A 14,062-nucleotide genomic window follows, 5' to 3' on the forward strand; every position below is an offset into this window, starting at 1 on the left:
TCAGGTTTTGCCTGCCCATTGGTGACAAACGGCCAAGCATAAGCTTGCCTGGCCGTTGGTCACCTAAAGGAAGGCCATGCAATGTTCTGACTTTCCATTGGGTAGTGTATAGGTTAATTTTATATTGGCTTTTGTTTACTCACATGCAATGCACTTTTATTCTGGTCATTTCTCACTAAGAACTAATTAAATTGGGCAGTTATGCAGCCTATGTGTGCACCAGATTTGGACCAGGAAATGACTCCATAAGTCCTCCCTAATTGGATTTTTCCTTGAAAAAAAACCTCCCTAATCTCTCAATACCCATATGTTAACCTTGCGTAGTTTTTCCCGCCAAGGCTTTCTTGTAATTCTCCTACTCTTCTAATCTTGACCTCAAGTTTTGCTTGGTCCCCACTCAAGTTGAATTACCTCTTTTTTATTTGTTGAAACTCAATAGAGATAGGTCTCGCTTATGCTTTTCTAGCCTTCTTCAAAATTCAAGAGAATTTCATTTCATTCAATGTAATTTGACTCAATTCAAGAGCCCATGACCATTCTATCCTACCTAGAGAAAGTTCTAAAATTTGTGCTCAAATGCCTCTTTATCCTTAATTTGTTAAAGACCTAGCAAAGCCAAGTGACCAAAAAGTTCAAAAACTAATAACTAATTTATTTGTCACTTAGTTTATTTCTCTCTAGATTGACTCAAAACCAAGGTCCTTAGACTATTTTAACCTCCCACAAGAATTTTCTAAAATCTTTTTGTCATTTACAGTCATATCCTTTGATCATCATGATTGTTAAGATTCATAAGAGTGTAAAAGACAATCAAGGACTATTTGATGAGGGGCCATTGAGGTCATTCTATATTGTTGTATTTGGAATATTGGGAACTCTAGGATTTATAACAAGTTCATTCCCATGGATCTCCCAAAAACCTATAAATATGACCCCTATCCAAGGTAAATGGAGAAGAAGAATTTGAACTCCAAAATTCTATCAAAATCCCTTTTCTAATTCTAAGCTCTCCAATCCTCCCAAAATTCTATCCAAGTAATCTCTCACCCTCCCTAGAAGCCGTTTCAAGAAGAAGAAGAAGATACCAAGGTGGGAGAAGTTTAATTGCTAACAATCCTCCCCTCTAATTCCCCATTTCTTACCTCCCCATTATTTACTTTCAAGGATTTTATTTATTTCAAGCTTTCTTTATTTCTTGTTAAGTAATGTGGATCTTTAGTTTCTTAGTTTAAAGGCTTGGGGATAGTGAGTAATCCTTCTTTGTGAAGTAATCTCCTCATACAAGTCTTTAATAAGCTCCATGAGAGCATTTTAATTTCATTAGTATAAATGTTTTTGCTTTATTTATAAATCATAAGTCAAAATCTGTTGTTACATAAATTTTCAATTATTAATGCTGGAATGACCTTAGTGGGAGACACGCACAGACATTTTGATGTGGTGGTGCGCATATGCCCTTAGATGCATTTCTCTAAGATACAAGTAAAATGCATGTTTGTACGGACATGCGCGCACCACCACATCAATGTGTCTTCCGTGTGTCCCTTGCTAAGGTCACTCCAGCACGACTTTTTTTTAATTCACCTCAAGATTCAATTTCTTAAATTATTTATCATCAATTAAAGTACATTATTCAAGCATTACAAAAGTTTGGTTCAAGTTCTTACCTCAACAATACAAAGTATTATACACAAATTCAAACAACTTCAAGAGTTGTTTACATATAAAATCTTAAATCTACCAAATAGAAATCTAAACAAGAGAGAGAGAGAGAGAGTTTTTATTGTGATCCTAACTTTTACCTATTCTCAATCATTGAATTATTTTTTATTTTACTTTAATTGGGGATGTAATAAGTAATGTTGGTGTGTTGATAGAAGCTATTTTTTAATAGGGTGAATCTCCATTTTGTGCGTCGAATACGATGAAATTTCGAGTCCAATACACCGTTCATTGTAAATCCCAAAACATGTTTTTCCAGTGAATTCATCACTTTTGTAATTAACGAATTCACTGATAAAATACTATCAATTTTTCAATATCAACGATCTCACTAGCAATTTATCAATCAATTCATTGATTATTTAAGTGTCGAATTCATTAGAAAAACATGTTTGGGGAATTAAAATGAACAGTGCACCATAATTGAAATTTCATCATAAGTTGCACACGTTTTGGGAAATATCTTCTTTTAAAAAAATAGAGTTTCTATTGGCACCCCAGCTTTTATTTATTACACTCAATTTAAACAAAAAAAGAAATGTATGGTTGAGAATAAGTAAAAGTTGGGGTGCCAGTAGTAGCTTTTTTTGTTTTTATTTTTTTAGCTTTCTATTTTTCGGGTTTAGGATTTTATATAAGCCTAATCATAATTGTAAAGATTTTTTGTTTTTTTGGTTTTTTGATGAGATAGGTTCTAAACACTTAGGCCCGACTTGTAGGGGCAAGAACTGACCGCTAAGAGGACCATATCTCGTTCAAATCCCCCGGGAACATGCGATACCCCCACAAACCACAGTAAGCAAGGATAAATCGTTGTGGGTGGCCAATGATGATGTTTGAAATCAAGACCTCTCCCATTTTGGAAGGATGTCTTTGGCCACTATGTCCAATGCCCATTGGTTAATTATTAACTACTAAAATTGTTTGAACGAATGTTATAATATTTTGTAATGTTGAGATTATAATCCGAGCCAAAGTTCTTTAATGTTTGATGAGTGTATTTTAATTTTCAATTGAGATGATAAGAAATTGGGGTATTGGAGATGCAAAAACTTGTTTTATCTCGAGATTCCCACTAAGTTCAGATTCTCTCATTTTTGTACTCCTGGTGTGCATACAACAATACCTCTTCGATGCCCAAGTTATAATCTCAGTACAAGAAAATAGTATAAAGTATTTAGAGGAGAAAATCACATACCTTGTAGTGTCTTATTCCCATATATTTATATGGGCTTCTTCCCAAATTTTCTTCTTAATTTCCGTTCTTTCCGTTTTACCATTCCCACCCTTTTAGGGACTTCCCTTGATTCTTGCAAATATGGTTAAATTCCTGATTTTCAGTAATACGATGTGACCACACTATATCTTTGATCCTTGGAATTTTGGTTTAAGATTATCTTCTCGTATCACTCGATATCCCTTATTCTGATCTTTATTGGTCGGTCGGATCTTCTTCACATGTAATTTGGTAGAATCATCTCATAATTGCCACGTGTCAGTGTCTGAAAAATATCCTCCACAATACCCCCTCTCAGTGTTTCAAGTCTTGATCCAAGGGACTGAGACCAAATTATTAATTATCGGCGCGTGGCAGTCCCCCATTGGATCATTAACGTTCACTTTTCCTTTCACCTGCTGTCTTTGGCAATAAATTTGAAGCTCAACATTTTGAATTTCCATGGTGACACTATTAATGACTTCCTCGTGTAGCACACTACCGACTATCAAGTCTTGATAATCGTATGTGTCGGTTGCGACGCATTTATGCGCTGCATACATATGTCAAATTTTGGATGGCTGGTTGTTTATGCGAGTTCGTACCATTCTTTCGTTTCCCACACGAGTTCAACTTTTCGACTGCCGATCATTGCTACGTTAATCAAGGCAATCTCAGTCTTCCATCTTTTACGTATCTCAATGCTTTTGAGATCTATAAATACCCCCTCATTCTTCTCATTTTCTTTTTTTACTTTTCTTCTCCACTCTTCTTATTGTCTTGTTTATTGCCTCAAGAGTTATTGCCTACCCTCTCACCTCCTTTCTCAATTCTAATGAGATTCAGTGGAAGGACTATTCAAAGCTCATAGCTCTATCATCCTCCCTCTGTTTGAGTTAAAGTTCAAGCTCCTTCTTCTTTTTTTCTTTCCTTTTAAAAATTCTTCTTCAATGGCTAAGGGGAAGTCATATTCCCCTACGTGGCCTCCTTTATTTAATATCAGGGATACTTTCGTTATCCCTGATGATGTGGGCACTTTTTTCTCGAAGGAGCCTCGTCATCTCAAGGCCTCCCCCATGGCACCACTGTGGTGTATTATGGGCAATTTAAAGCCAGCCTCCCAGTCCCTCTCAATAGGCTAACTCGGGAAGTTTTGAACTTCTACAGGAGGGCACCAGGACAAATGAGTGGTAACTTTTACCATCTCATTTACGCCATCAAGCAAATGAATGCTCGATTGGAAAAATGTCTGCAACTTGGACTTCTTGATATAAGAGCCCAATTTTCTATGAGGAAGTGCCCCAAAAAGAAGGGATACTTCTACTTAACAAAGAGGAGAGGGAAGTCGTCTGTGTTCAAGTTCCCAGACTCGGACAAGGATTGGTTCTTGTTCTCGATCAAGTTGACTAGTCAGTAGAAGAATGCACCAGGGGACGAATTTCCCCCGCTTGCCTTCATCTCCTTCAATCAAGTTGATGAGTTTTTTTTTACCATAAATTCGATCTAATTTTCCTTTGTTTCTTCCAGGATCTTACCTCCAATCTTTTTCTAATTTTTCATATCGAGCATAGACAAGAAGGTCCCTAACTCGGTGGTGATTAACCATATCTTTTCCAATCAAGAACTGTGAATTCGAGTTATCGACTTCCTCATTTCCATCAACTATCAGGGTGAGGGAGAAGAAGTAAGGCATTTATCCATCAAGCCTCAACTTTGTAAAGCATTTCGCAAAGCGCCCGAGGATGACCTTGAAGATATGGCGTCGTTTTTGTCGAAGTGCTTTATTCTTGTGGAGTCTGATGGCTCTAATGACGAGGTGCAGGAGGTACAGCCTTCACCTCCTCGAGAAGGGGAGGATGAACAACCTCTATTGAAGAGGTTGGGGAGGGGTACTGACGTACGTCCCCCTCTTCCTTCAGTTGGCTCAATCGAGGCCCCAAGGGTGATAACTCAATTTCCCAACTAGCCTATTTATGCTCCCATCTCGACCTCTGCCACCAGGTTTAAGTCCAGGGGTCGTGATCTACTGGGTATTTTCTGGGTCAACTCCCATCTATGGCTGGCCACCCAGTCATAGATTAATGCGTTGTGCTTTCCAATTTAAAATTTCTTGGGCAATGTTTGAGTCGTCATGTCTCCTCAAGGATAGGGCACTTACGAATAAGCACTTCGCAGGCAATTCGGCTTGGTTCTTCTGTGACATTTTTTTAGCGATGGCCACGATAAGCAATTTTTCGTTATATTTGTTTTAGTCTTTCATTTATATTGGTGCCGACTTCTAATCCTTATTTTCTTTTGTCCTTCAGGTTCAGTATGGGGTCCTAAAGTTCATATAATTGAAGAATACAACCATTATCGATCAAAATGTAGTTGAAGCAGTGCCAAGAAGCTACAGACCAAAAGGGATGTCGCCGCATCTCATAAATTGAAGATTCAAGGTAACTTGGACACCCTGAAGTACGAGCTAAAAAAACTCGAAGGAGCAACTCAAGCAAGGAAAAAAAGATCTCGCCTTAGCTCAAAAATGAACTTGCCCTTGAGAGGGGACAACTCAAGGTGAAGGAAGCAAAGAAGGAGAGAGAGCTGTAGGATCAACTCAACCTCTACCTGGCCTAACTTGACGATTTGGAGTTGACATGGGAGAAGGCATGCAACAAACTCAAGGCCAAACTGAAGAAGGCCGAGCTGGCCTTGGAAGAGATGATTGTTCCCATCCTATTCAATCTTACTAAGGACCCAAAGCATGTCTAGGACATCTCTCTCCCTCATTTTTACATTGTTGACACCACCCCCACTATTTAGGGGTTTTAGCTTTTATTTTTTCTTTTCAATGTAATTCAATTTCCTTTTGAATGTAATCAGCTTTCCATTTTAATGAAAGATTTTTATTTTTTTTTTCCTATTTTTCTTTTATGTTAATCGTTCAACTAATCTAATTATGGTAATGGCTAACTTCTCGTAGTGAACCTACAATTTTTCCAAACCCAAACAATTGGGCTTGACTCCCATAATAAGCCAAGATTTTCCAACCCCAAGTGGTCAGGTTTAGTTTCCTTAATGAGCCAAGGCTTTCTAACCCCAAACGATCAGGCTCGACTCCGTAATGAGTTAAGGTTTTCCAACTACAAACGATCGGGCTCAAATCCCGTAATGAGCCAAGGATTTTCAACCCCAAAAGTTTGGGCTTAGCTCCCATAATGAGCCAAGGCTTTCCAACATGAAAATAGACCATATAACCTGGAAAATAAAATTTTTATTGATAGTATTTCTTAAAGTTAAAGGCATTCCAATGTGCCATAATTACATCTCCCGTTCTAGTTTTTTGATGATAGACTCTGGTTTTCCCTAGTTTGTATATAATGTATGGTCCTTCCTAATTGGCTCTGAACTTCCCGCTATTCAGCTCTTGTGTATTTTAAAATACTTTCTACAGAACCATATCTTTGATTTGAACGTTTTCCTTTGTACTCTCCAATCATAAAATCTCTTCAACTAATATTGGTATATATCGAATTTTTCCATTACCCACTCTTAAGTCTCGTCTAGCCAATCAAGGTTTTGTGCCAACAACTCCTTGTTATTTTGAGTCTCAACGACTTGTGTTCTAATTGTGGGTACCTATACCTCAGTTGGGATTACTATCTTCGTCCCATAGGCCAACGTGAATGGTGTCATCTCTGTAGCCCGTCTTGCTGTTGTTCGATATGCCCATAATACACTGTACATCTCATCTACCCATCTTCCTTTATAGTAAATAAGGATTCGGTTCCCCTTGAATTGTGCACTATTGTTTAAAACTACTGCGTATAGGATCCCAAACTGCGTTATGATATGTTCCCACATAAATTTAATGACCTCCTCTTCTTTGATCCAAGCAAAGGGAATTACCTCTATCTATTTTGTAAAATACTCGGTAACAACCATTATGAATATCTTACCCCTAGACCCCCTGTGGTGACAGTTCAATGATGTTCATTCCCCATATTGCAAATGGCCAAGGAGTTACTATTGGATGAAGTTCCTCTGTAGGTTTGTAATTTAAATTTGCATGTCTTTGGCACTTATGATACAATCTTATATACCATTTGCAATCCTCTTGCATCCTCCGCTAATAATACCACTGTGTTAGTACCTTGTTTCCCATTGAGTGTCCTCCATAGTGGTTTTCACATATTCCCTCGTAAGTCTTTGCCAATATTAGTTCAGACTCTTTTGGATCTAGGCATTTTAAAAATGGGCTTCCAAAAGACATCCTATACAACTCTTCTTCAACCAGTGTATACCGTCCAACCTAGTAAAATAGGTTCTTTACCTTCTTTCTATCTTCGGGAATGATTTCTTTTTGAAGGTATCTGATGAAGTTGTAGATACGTGATCCTCGATTACGAGTGCCACATCTACTAAGGTTTGGAATTGCTAGAATTGATATTGTAAGTGGATATGAATGGTCACCCGATGCACATTGCCTTTGAGGCCCGTTGGCAACCTTTGTTGAAAAATCAATATTTTTGAGCCATTTCGAGTAGGGGCCCATTCAAATTGGGGTGTCTACAGAAGTCATACATCCAACCATGGGCCTGATCAACTTGCATGCATGTCTCCGACTTCTAATCGATGTTCAACCTTTGTTGACATTCCACAACGATCTTTTGAGAAATTGAATTCCTGAGCATCGATGCTACATTTGCTTATGAGTCGACAAGCTAGTTCTCATCTATTGGGATCCTATTTATCTTTACTTCAATAAATTTTTTGAGTTCCTTTTTTAGTACAGCTAGATACTACGCCATTCGTTCATCCTTCATTTAGTATTCATCATTGTGCTGGTTAACGACAAATTGGAAATCGGTGAAAACCATCAACTTGTCGATTTTTAGTTCCTTCATCATCTAAACCCATTTAAGATTGTTTCATACTCAACTTCATTATTTGAGGCCCCGTATCCCAGCTTTAACAACTTTTTTATTCTGTCATTACTCAGTGTCATCAAGACTATCCCAACTCTTGATTCACTGTAGTTTGATGATCCATCAACGAACATCATCCACCTTGATTGAACGTCTCATACGCCTATTTCTTTTGTTTCCTCAATCATTACATCCTCATTTTCTTCCCAATTTGGATCATCAATACAGAAGTCGGATAGCAAATCTGCTAATACATGACCTTCTAACGTCGTTCGTCCCTCAAACTATAGGTCATGCTCTCCAAACATTACCGTCCATTTTGCCATTCTCCTAGACTTGTCAGTTCTTTGTAGCATGTCCCATAGAAGATAGTCGGTGATTACTCAGACTTGGTGTGATTAGAAGTATGGCCGAAACTGCTAAACTAATCTTTTTCAGTCTTGGTATACTTGATTTCCAATTGTCCGAGATTTTTGCTGATGAAATACATGGGATATTCCCATCCAAGATCTACTCTGAACAAAATCGAACTTATTGAGAGTGTCATTGCTACCAGATAGATTCCCAATTCGTCATCCTTCTCTAGCATATTGAGTATGGGTAGCTCTCCAAGGTATTTCTTTATGTTCTAGAATGCCATTTCACATTCTTCAGTCTTCTCAAATCCCATTATTTTCTTCAACAATTCAAATAGTGGTCGGCATCTATCCGATACCCTTGAGATGAATCTATTCAAAGTCAATATCCTTCTGGTTAAAGTCTGTACTTATTTCAAGTTATTTGGACTCGACATCTCAATTGACGATAAAATTTGATCCGGATCAACCTCTATCCCCCTTTGTGTAATCATATACCCGAGAAATTTTCTTGATGAAACTCCAAAAGTGCATTTCTTTGGGTTTAATTTCATTCGGTACTTTTTGAGCCGTGCAAACATTTCTCTGGGGCCCTTGAGATGGAATTTTACCAACTTGCTTTTCATTAGCATATCATCTATATACACCTCTACCGTCTTTCCGATCATATCCTTGAACATCCTGGTTACCAATCGTTGATAGGTTGTTCTTGCATGTTTTAGTCCAAACGACATGACTGTGAAGCAGAACAACCCTTGTTCGGTTATAAACAATGTTTTCTCCTAATCCTCGAAAGCTAGGGGGATTTGGTTGTATCCTGAGTACTCATTCATAAAAGACATCATTTCGTGCCTCAATGTTGAATCAATAAATCTATCAATCCTCAAGAGTAGAAAACTATCCTTCAGGTAGATCTTTTTCAGGTTAGTGAAGTTGATGCAACCCTGATCCTTCTGTCTTCCTTCGAGACTACTATAATATTTGCTACCCACTCTGGATATTCAACTTCTTGGATAAATCCTGCCTTGAGCAACTTGTTGATTTCTTCATTTATCCTATGCCTCAGGTGGGGAGATAACCTTCTTGGCTTCTGTCGAACTGATTTGGCTGTTGCTTCCACATTTAGTCAGGGACTTGCAATGAGAGGGTCTGTCTTGGACATGTCTTTGAACGACCACACAAAAATATCTTTGTTGGCCCTCGGAAATTATATTTAATCCTCCCATTGTTCCTCGGGCATGTGTGCCCCGATATTCATTTTTCCTTTTTCTCTGAGGTTTACTTCCACTACTTTTTCCATCACTATTACCTATTCTTTCTATGGCTCCCTTTATAATTGTTATGTCCCGATATCCCGTGGGTAATTCTTTCCTCTTTTTATCTAGTACTACATTGGTAATCTTTCCAACCTTGAGTACCGTTGTAAAGCATCTCTGTGACATCTCTTAATCCCCCATAATCTCCATCGACCTGTTTCTACTTGGAAATCGCACCACTTGATGATACACTAACAAGATTGTCTTCTTGTCGTGTATCCATCTTCTTCTTAGGGTTGCATTGTAAGTCGATTATAATGAATCTTATCATAACGACTTCTGGTCTAGCATTGATTAGGGGCGTAACCTCTCAAACGGGAATGGTTAGAGCACCGTTGAACTAAAAACAGTTACTTGAATTGGTTTAAGTCTTTTCAACACCTCATCTTCCTTGTGGTCTCCAAAAAGAGGATATCAACTACACTACAAGCATCGATTAGGATTCTTCTTAAATCCACGTTCCCAACTGGGAATGTTATTACCAAAGCATCGTAATGGGGCGTATGAAAGCTCACTCGATCCACGGGATGTGCGGATCCGCTTTTGATTTTTGAGGTTTGGGAGTAGTCACATAGTTATTACGGTCTAGGAATCGAGCATTAACTCAAGATGGATAAAAATAACTAATTTACAAAAAAAAAAAAACTAAGTCTGGGGATCACATTACGGGGTTGGAAGGTGTTAAGCACCAACCCCGCCTGACAAACGTCGGTCTTTACTATTTTCCAAGAAGATTACATTACTAAAAAAAGTCTAAAATAAATAAATAAAATAAAATAAAATAAAAAAGATAAAAAAAGAAAATATATCTATATAATCACAACAATTTTTTCCCTTAAAACTGGTAGAATGGTTCTTCGTAAGATATTCCTTACTTCGTTTCTGTCACTAAATCCATTTCAAATCTCCAAGATGAAGTACCTCCTTCTTAGATCTGAGTATTTTTTAAATTTATTGATGGATTTCTAGATGTTTTGTGAAGAGTATCTAGGAGTTTATGAACAAAAACTAGGGTTTAGATGATAAGTAAGGGGTTAGGACTTCAAAATCAGGGTTTTGAGAAGGTTAGGGAGACTTTTTGACCTACATTTTTTAAAGTTTTCTTTGACCTATAAAATTAGGTTGTGAAAACTCTCTATTTATAAAGCTTTTTTGGATAGAGTTAGTGTTTAATTAGGTTTCTTTTAGATAAGATAAATTAAGGTTTTGACTTTAGTCTTATGAGATTGACTTGGTCTTTTTAGATTAGGTTTAATTAGGGTTTTGACTTAAGTCTTATGAGATTGACTTGGTTTCTTTAGATTAGGGTTTTAATTAGGATTTTGACTTAAGTCTTATGAGATTGACTTGATTTCTTTATATTAGGATTTTGACTTAAGTTTTATGAGATTGACTTGGTTTCTTTAGATTAGGGTTTTAATGAGAGTTTTGACTTAAGTCTTATGAGATTGACTTGGTTTCTTTAGATTTTTAAATTAATTTTATTAAGGTTTTACTTTACGTTAATTAATATTTTATTTATTAATTTCAAAATTAAAAATTTTAAAAAATTAGAAAAATATCGTTTTGCTCCCAAAGAGAACTTTTGCATTTCAAGTCGATTTTCGATGTTCTGGGATGTTTTGGAATCGATTTTTTGTAAAGAATTCAATGGGATTATTGGTTTGTATCACTTATGAAATTTTTTGGTATGAAATGATTGCCAACCCTTATGAGGGGCATTTCGTAAATTTATTGAATTTGGTGAAAATTGACGAAATGGTTTATTTGATTTCATTTTATTGTTTTATGTGTTCGAATGGGTTTTCCTAAACTTAAGGAGACTCTAAGGACGTTTTGATGTTAGGGGTATTTTGGTAATTTGATCATTTTTTAGTGATTTTTATTGTAAAACTTCTTTTTATCTGCAAGATGATGATTTTTATGTTTTTTAGGTTATATTTTCCTAGCGTAGCGTGATTTTTACAGTTTTATTAGTTTGAGATACCTCATCTAAATTTCTGGAATATATCTAGTAACAAAATAGAGCATTAGAATAATCATCCATCATTGGGAACTGTCGCGATCGGGTTGACGAGTTGATTAATCAGGTGAGTGTAAAAAATGGGGTGTCTACAGCGTGGCTACTCCATCGAGGTTATCCTGAGTGAACACAATTGCATTGTTCCCTAACACAGACTCTAGTACCCGTGCCACGCTTACTCCTGTTATTACCTGGTACTCCCTGACCTCATGTCAAATCTTCTTGACCATCTACTTAGCAGTGTTCCCCATCCGAACTTCTGAATTAGCACCCTTGCTATTGTGTATATTACCTTTTTCTCTTCATGCTCTCGGTGCCTTTCCTCATTAGGAGGTGGGGGTGGCGGCATATGTTTCTCTCCTCTTTGGCATCTCTATTCGTCCCTAGTCGTTGCCATAAACCTTCGGAGTTTCCTATCTTCTATTATATCCTGAATGATATGCCTTAGTTTGTATCAGTTTTCGATTAGATGATCTTCTACACCATGTTAGTTGCAATACGACTTTCTCGACTTTCTTCGAAAATCTTGGGGTGGCTGTGCAAAACCCGGATCATTCTGTATGTGTTTTAGAATCTTGTACATATTTTTGTTCAACGATGTGTAGATTTGTTCGATTTTCCACATCGACCTTTCCCTAATTTTCCTTTGCCTTTTCCTTTTATCATTATTTTCCTTTGTTCACTCTGGTTTCCTAGGAGCTTCAGGTTTTATTGTACTAGCAATGGCTGCATATGCTGTAATTATTCATTGACTCCTCTATCAGGATATACTTCTTTACCTTTGCATACAATTCCTCTAATCACAATAGATCGATCTTGATTAGTGATTCATGCAGCCGTGTCTCGAGAACTATCATTGTTATATAGGCTACACATGTAGTCGCCTCATCCAAGTTATCCACCGCCAATGTTCTAGATCGGAATCGTGACATGAAAGTCCGGATGCTCTCCCCTATTTCTTACCACAGGTAGAAGAGTGTATTTACTCCGACCTTTTCTTCTCTTTAAGAGTATAAACTGTCTGACGAAAGCTTCTTATTGATCCTGAGGGCAGTCCCTGAAACCAGGACATAGTTCTGTGCCTCAGTGTCACCAGAAAGAGTTTACAGAGCAACGAGTCATCATTTTGGTATAACACCATCTGATTATTGTAATAAAGGACGTGCTTCATTGGATATTTCATTCCAAAGAATGTTTCAAAATTTGAAGGATGAAATAATCTTGGAGGGTCGGATGCCATTATTGTTGGTGAGAATGGCGACCTTTTGAGCTCTCGAATTATATTTCGTGTGTGGCATCCTGAATCTCTTCCATTGACTTGTTCATTGTCCCTCTACAACAACTCTTTTACCTCCTCCCTTGTCAAGGGAGTCTGAGTTTCCGAATTTCCCTATTGAGTTCCTGCCCCTATTGAATTTATTATCTGATTAATCTCGATTTGATCTGCTATATGGGGTGGAGGTCCCTATCCAGCTCCTAGTTTTCCCCCAGTTTTTGTTCATTCGCTTAGCCTCTGTTTGAGTTCTTCATTTTCCCTTCTTATCGCTAGAATCTCATTATTTTGTCGTTCGAGCCCTTGTCTCATCTTTCCCTTCATCTCTGTCACCAAGTGGTGTATAGCTTGTAAAGGGCCTTGTGGTGCCAATGGTGGATTCACTAGTTCTTTAGGTCCTTCTCGTCTTGGTTTCACCATAATTGTCATTTCTCTTTGTAATAATTCCCACAAACAATGCAAAATTGTTGATGTAAAAACTTACTCTATATCGAAATTCCCATTAAGTTAAGAGTCTCTCCTTTTTGTATTCATTGGTATGCCTGCAACAATACCTCTTCGATGCCGAAGTCAGAACCTTAGTACAAGAAAATAATATAAAGTATTTAAGGGAAAAAATCGCATACCTTATAGTGCCCTGTGCCCATATATTTATAGGGGTATCCGCTCTGGTTTTTCTTTGATTTTCGTTTTTTCCTTTATAATCGTTCCCACCCTTTTAGGGACTTCTCTTAATTCTCACGAATATGATTAAATTCCTGATATTTAGAGATACGATGTGGCCGAACTATATCCTCAATCCTTAGAATCTTAGTTTAAAATTCTCTTCCCACATCACCTGATCTCCCTTATTTTGATTTTTACTGGTTGGTTGGATCTTTTTCACATGTGACTTGGCAGAATCATCTCATAACTTCCACATGTTAGTGTTTGAAAAATATCTTCCACAGGTAAAATAAGTAAAAATTTGTGTGCCAATAGTAGCTTATTTTAATAACAAAAATTATAATAAGGGTGATTTTAACATACCCCCTACATTTTGATGAATATTAAAGATACACCCTACATTTCAAATTGATGACAAAGATCCCTTGACCATTGTCATTAATGAGGGACCAACAAATGATGACGTTTAGTTGAACAAATGATGACGTTTAGTAATTGTCAAAAGACTTAAATACCCTCACACTAAATTCATCTGTGAATCAATGCCTTTAAAATTTATTGAAATACCCTCATTGTTACTTCA

Source organism: Akebia trifoliata, chromosome 6 (genome assembly GCF_017979445.1).
Source record: "Akebia trifoliata isolate Shusen 1 chromosome 6, ASM1797944v1, whole genome shotgun sequence".
In the NCBI taxonomy this organism is placed as follows: Eukaryota; Viridiplantae; Streptophyta; class Magnoliopsida; order Ranunculales; family Lardizabalaceae; genus Akebia; species Akebia trifoliata.